The sequence below is a fragment of the Cherax quadricarinatus genome, chromosome 50 (genome assembly GCF_038502225.1).
Source record: "Cherax quadricarinatus isolate ZL_2023a chromosome 50, ASM3850222v1, whole genome shotgun sequence".
NCBI classification, from domain to species: Eukaryota; Metazoa; Arthropoda; class Malacostraca; order Decapoda; family Parastacidae; genus Cherax; species Cherax quadricarinatus.
In genome coordinates, this window is record NC_091341.1 from 22,789,762 (window position 1) to 22,796,650 (window position 6,889).

The 6,889-nt window shown below is 42.7% G+C and overlaps 1 long non-coding RNA gene across 1 annotated transcript in view; it reads left to right on the forward strand.

The window, feature by feature from the left end:
- LOC138854147 (uncharacterized) overlaps positions 1-6,889 on the forward strand; it is a 133,122-nt gene that overhangs the window by 6,204 nt on the left and 120,029 nt on the right. The gene's annotated exons all lie outside the window — the stretch shown is intronic.

Here is a 6,889-nt window from a genome sequence, read left to right on the forward strand (position 1 = left end):
AGCAAGATAATTGAGAGTGGCAGATATAGTCAAAGAAAAGCGTCAGGATAATTCAGAATACATCACATTTAAATGTCAAAATTATCTGGGAGCCTGGCAAGACACCCTGACTAGGCAGCTCTGTGCCCTCGCAAGCTAAATTTGCCTGTAAACGGTAACGCAGCCTGGATTTCAATCTTAGGGAAGGCGCTTGAACATATGTTGAAATAAATAAATAAAATTTCGGCAATACTATTTTCAGCATACGTATATGTAAACTTTCTTAAATTATCGTGTTTTCGTGGTCACTGGTCAATAAAATACAGTGAAGTTACCCAATAATGGAAAAAGTATAAATTGGATATATTAATAGATATTAGACTTAATATGAACACAATCATTTTAAGACCCGTGTCAGTTGACGTTTATCCTCCCTCCTCCCCATCCAATGAAAAATAACTTCTCGACTTTGTTGTGGTGGCAGTACTACTAAATGATTATAACTATGACCATATTTTTTAAAGGGGTGGACCGGTAAGCCAGTGAAAAGCCTCGGTCAAATGGCTTGAAGCTGCAACGGCGAGTCATCTAAGACCCGCGTTAGGAAACACTTGCCCTGTTTCCTGACGAACCTCACCTAACCTAACGTGATGGCAGTGGCAGTATGGTAGCGGAGGTGATGGCGGTCGTAATCGTCATCGTGTTTCCTGTTCCTATGCTCCTAAGGTGGGCTCCATATTTCCTGTTGACTGGGTCTCAAATGCCAAGGCGTTCAGGCACTCTTAAAGTAACTATGTGACCTAAAGCAGAGTACACTTCAGAAGCATCCCCCCCACCCCACCCCACCCCAGCAGGTGACCCATCGTTACTTCATGACCACTTGGTCACCGCTTATACAACCTTATCTGATCAAGCTCGCGGCATTGTTTAACTTATCGACCATCTATATCATTTCAATTAAATCTTAGACTAAGTTTTTATGTCAAGTCAAATTTCAATCAATGTGGCCAGGCCAGACATCCGGTCTAGGCTTCGAGGCCATCAGGAAAAATTCTAAAATTCAAATTTAGTTATATATATAGATAGGAAAAAAATAATTAATCTTGACGGTTAGAGACATCCTGGCTAGGCTTCACGGCCAGTGGGAAAAGTGTTAAATGGTTTGATGGTGACCCATCGTTGGGTACCAGGAAGGTGGAGCTCAAGGTAGTGTTAGCGGGAAGAGTCATAAATCCTGTTAATCTTCGTCTCCCGGTGTCTGTAGGATAGCGACGACTCTTGTTAGTCTTCACGTCTCCAGGTGCCGGTGGTACGGTCTGCGGTCCTGTCTCCTGGTGCTGGTGGAGCTTCCTTGTATCGAGCACAAATGTTTAGTGTAGCCCTGTTGCTCTTGTCATATTCCTGTCTGGAATCTTGCTAGGTGACGTGTTATATATTACTTCAGTGATTATCTTGGGTCCCTCATTTAAAGTATGTTATATAGTTTGTGACGTCACTACAGTTAGGGATTTCCATCACATTAAATTTCCTGACTAACAAGGCGACTCACTACCATCCTACTCTCATCTTATCTCCTTGGTATATAGTATATATATATATATATGTTATTACTCATGTATTGTTGGTGTCTGTGAGAGCTATTAAGTAGTTCCTGGTCATTTTGTTTGAACTTGTGATGAATGGTTTGAAAAACCGACAAGTTGAAGATTGAGACACTTATGCAGCATATGGAAATCTTTATTCGGGAAACGTTTCGCCACACAGTGGCTTCATCAGTCCAATACAAAGAGGAAGGCGTGATGTCATTTGTTGTGTTCATTACTGTGATGTTCACATTGTCTTCTGACCTCAAAGATCCTCACTAATGCCTGATACTGACCTTGCGAGTCGAGGTGTTTTTGCTGCTTGGTTGATCTTTGTACCAATGCTGTGAGCCTGTAATTTTTTTCTATTTGCCGAGATTGTATACATCAGCAATGTGCTGCTACCTTATTCTATATGATAGTTATATGGTGTGGAAGAGGGGGGGGGGGTGAAACATGAGAGTTTTAGGCTGTGTACATGTGTCCGTTACTTCGAAAGCTGGCTGGGTAGTCTTAAATGTGGTGAGAGGATTCTGTGCACGAAGAATCCATTTTCTTTGGCTTAACTGAGAAAACATCGTCAAATTTTAGTTCTGTGATCCCGATGATGGAAAGGAAACCATAATAACACATAATATTTAGTATAAATTATTACGGGGGCGTACCAAAATTCCACGGAGTGGGTTAACCTATGACTTCAGACCCACACCGGCAGAATTTTTAAAATTTTGACAACATACACGCTTTTGAATATTTCGCAATTACTGAGCTTCCTGCGGTTCTAACGGGTCCTGCCGACTTCCTCTTGTTTTGTAGGTAAGAGTTGCGTTCGAACCTTCACATTTATAGGCAGAACACATGATAAAGAAAATAAAAAGAAGCAGCAGTTTAAGTACGATTTCGTTTGACATTTTTTTTAATGACGTCGTTCTCTTGTGGTTATATTATTTAATAGTTGTGGTAGATAAACTTTACACGTGGAGGAAGTAACTGTAGTGATCCAAGTACGATGGTAACCATTTTAATGCGAATCCCACATTACTATCTCATATGTAAGTGCTTACGCATATATATACTTGTGTAAGTGCACATGTGTAAATGCATAGGCATGTGGGATGTTGAGGGAAAAATTTCCACCAAGTATAGAATATATCAGGACGTAGTAGAATGATAAAACAAATGTCGGATAAGTTCAAAACTTTATGGGGACAGGTTGACACCCACCGGTAGTCTTACTGAAAGATTCTCTTCCCTTCACACACACAAGATTTAACCCGCCAGCGTGCTGGTACACGCCATGAAAAACACTTTCTCTATTTTACTTCCACATCCACCCAGGAGAAACATTTCTTTACTGTATTAAAGGATTTGTGTTTACATTACATGTTAATCTAAACGCCACGAAAATCTCCACCGGAGCAGCAAGAGCGACTCATTTTTTAATTTGTTTTAGTATATTATTATACGAAGAAATATTTCGATACGAATATGTTAGCGTTCAGTCCTTGGAACTGGGTACAGGTGTTGCTTCCGGTAAATACTTTAGGCCTCGCTTTTTATGTACAAACATGAACGTTGTAATAGGACTACTGGTCCATGCATGGCAGGACCTCCTCGTACCAAACGGTACTCATGAGTAGAATATATTCAAGTAACTTATCAAAGTATTTGCTGAATTTAACACAGCTGCTCAGTATTTTGTCCTACCGAACTAAGACAAGTTACACGTGTTTTCGTATATATCCAGTTTTAGTCTAAATTTGTCCACTTCAGTTCTTCATTTTCACCATCTCGCTGAGGTGTCTAATAGAACAAGATTTTTGGCTCGTATACCGTCCTTTCACCCTTTTCTCCTCAAACTAAAGGAGACTTCTGATCGTATTTTCTCACGCTCAAATGGCGCAGGTTAATGTTGGCGTTTCAAACGCGTAGACCTTCGAGTGTTTATAGACTAAAATTCTATTCATATCAGGCTACTTTCACAATTGCATATAATATACCATTTCAGTCTATTATCTCATCACTGGAAAATGTTACTTTTGTAAGGCTTTGCACTACGGCTGGGATAAGGACTGAGAAGTTAAAATTATATAATTTTAATTAAACAAAGTTGCATGCATTATTATCGAGGTTATCCTATTAATAGTTACACTATGAGAACAAAAGCCAGCAAAAGTTCCGTCACTAAGAAATAATTCGAACATGGAATCGAGAGGCTTCAGTTGTGGGATAGGTTACCGTCGACTGGAACATTCTAGTAGGCCCGGCGAGGGTAGCGCCAGTCCCACCACTCTTCAAGGTTAACCCGCACATATATCTGCCACAATCGCCTTTCTCTCCTCTCTCTCACTTGATCCTTTTTCTTTCATTGTACTGTTTCATCCCCTTCCTCCACCCTTCGTCCAGTTCAAGAGTAAGATGTTCCTACTGAAGATACTTTTCGATGTAATTGTATATAACAGTTAGCTTTATTATCACTATCATATTTCCTGTGCAGTTACTTTAAGCATGTTGGGATTACGTCAGTTCGGAATAACCACCCGATATACCCGCCTCCGCCGCCAAGATATTCTGTTTCCTGGGTAGATCACTATTTTCAAAAAGTTGAAATCTCTAAGACACGGCGCATGTTCGTATTACATTATTAATCTGTTGTTTATTTTTGTCATCCTTTTCCTGTTCTTTGTGTCATGCGAGGCTACTTAACTAGATATGTATGCGTTTCCAGGTAGACAGGAGAGAAAGGGAAAGTACTTGAGCTGGGGATAACCTTTTACCCTTCCACTCACCCTCATCACAATCTTCATGCAGTCTCTCTCTCTCCTCCCTCTTCCTCCATTAATATTACTACTACCACCACCACTACCATCACTACTACTACTACCACCACCACTGCTACTACTACCACTGCTACTACCACCACTACCACTACCACCACCACTACCATTACTACTACTACTACTACCACCACCACTACTATTACTACTACTACCACCACTACTACCACCACTACTACCACTACTACCACTACCACCACCACCACTATTACTACTACTACCACCACCACTACTACTACCACCACCACTACTACTACCACCACCACTACTACCACCACCACTACTACTACCACCACCACTACTACTACCACCACCACTACTACCACCACTACTACTACCACTAATACTACCACCACTACTACCACCACCACCACTATTACTACTACTACCACCACCACCGCTGCTACTACTACTACTACTACTACCACCACCACCACTACTACTACTACTACCACCACCACCACCACTACTACTACTACTACCACCACCACTGCTACTACTACAACCACCACTACTACTACCACCACCACTGCTACTACTACAACCACCACCACTACTACCACCACCACCACCACCACTACTACCACCACCACCACTGCTACTACCACCACCACCACCACTGCTACTACCACCACCACTGCTACTACCACCACCACCACTACTACTACCACCACCACCACTGCTACTACTACAACCACCACCACCACCACCACTACTACTACTATCACCACCACTACTACTACCACCAATACCACTGCTACTACTACAACCACCACCACCACTGCTACTACTACAACCACCACCACCACCACCACTGCTGCTGTTACTACTACTACTACCACCACCACCACCACCACCACTACTACTACCACCACCACCACCACTACTACTACCACCACCACCACCACTACTACCACCACCACTACTACCACCACCACTACTACCACCACTACTACTACTACTACTACTACCACTAGCACCACCACTGCTACTACTACTACCACTAGCACCACCACTGCTACTACTACTACTACAACCACCACCACCACCACTACTACATCCACCACCACTGCTAATACTACCACCACCACTACTACTACTACCACCACCACCACCACTACTACTACTACCACCATCACCACTACTACTACTACCACCACCACCACCACCACTACTACTACTACCACCACCACTACTACAACCACCACCACCACTACTAATACTACCACCACCACTACTACAACCACCACCACCACTACTACATCCACCACCACTGCTAATACTACCACCACCACTACTACTACTACTACCACCACCACCACCACCACTACTACTACTACTACTACCACCACCACTACTACTACTACCACCACCACTACTACAACCACCACCACCACTACTAATACTACCACCACCACTACTACAACCACCACCACCACTAATACTACTACCACCACTACTACTAATACTACCACCACCACTACTACTACTACTACAACCACCACCACCACCACCACCACCACTACTACTACTACAACCACCACCACTACTACAACCACCACCACTACTACAACCACCACCACTACTACTACAACCACCACTGCTACTACCACTACCACCACCACTGCTACTACCACTACCACCACCACTGCTACTACTACTACCACCACCACTGCTACTACTACTACCACCACCACTGCTACTACTACAACCACCACCACCACTACTACAACCACCACCACCACCACTACAACCACCACCACCACTACTAATACTACCACCACCACTACTAATACTACCACCATCAATCTAACAGAGGTGTTAACACGTCGCTAACCCATCCTCTAACTTCCTTTTAACTTACGGGAGAAAACTCACACCCTAAATTAACACCTAGCTGTCAGACGTAAGCAACCCTATTTTATTCCGGTTTTCTCGGTTAATTATACGTAAATATAGGTTAATAAACCTTACTCTAGCAAACCTAACGTAATAGAGTATTAAAATCTGGTTGTGATAGATCGGGCAGAAATGCAGCAAGAATCAGGAGGAAATTGCATGAAATAACAAGTTTCTGTTAAGACATTACCACAATGTTATCTCGGTATAATCCCAAGTTACTGCATAACACAAACACCATCATAGTGACACTGTTAACCCCCACCCCCCAACACACACACTCCCCCACTCTCTAACACTACTTGCTTACTGATGTACAGTACTCGATTATGGAATGAAGCATTAGTTGTCTCTATGGATGAGACAGGTAAGTTGTACAGGGTTCAGCAAGCTGTGGGTGTTTTGCCACAGGAATCATCAGAGACCATTCTCTGCAGAATGGGGATAGGCAGACTAACTTTTAAAATTGGCACCTTGCAGGGAACCCTACCGCTTTTGAGACCTCTGGGACATTTTAATGTAAACTTTAAGTTGTTGGTCTCCTGGCATTTTAAATACATTGCTTTCTTTAACGTACGATCTTTAGTGTTT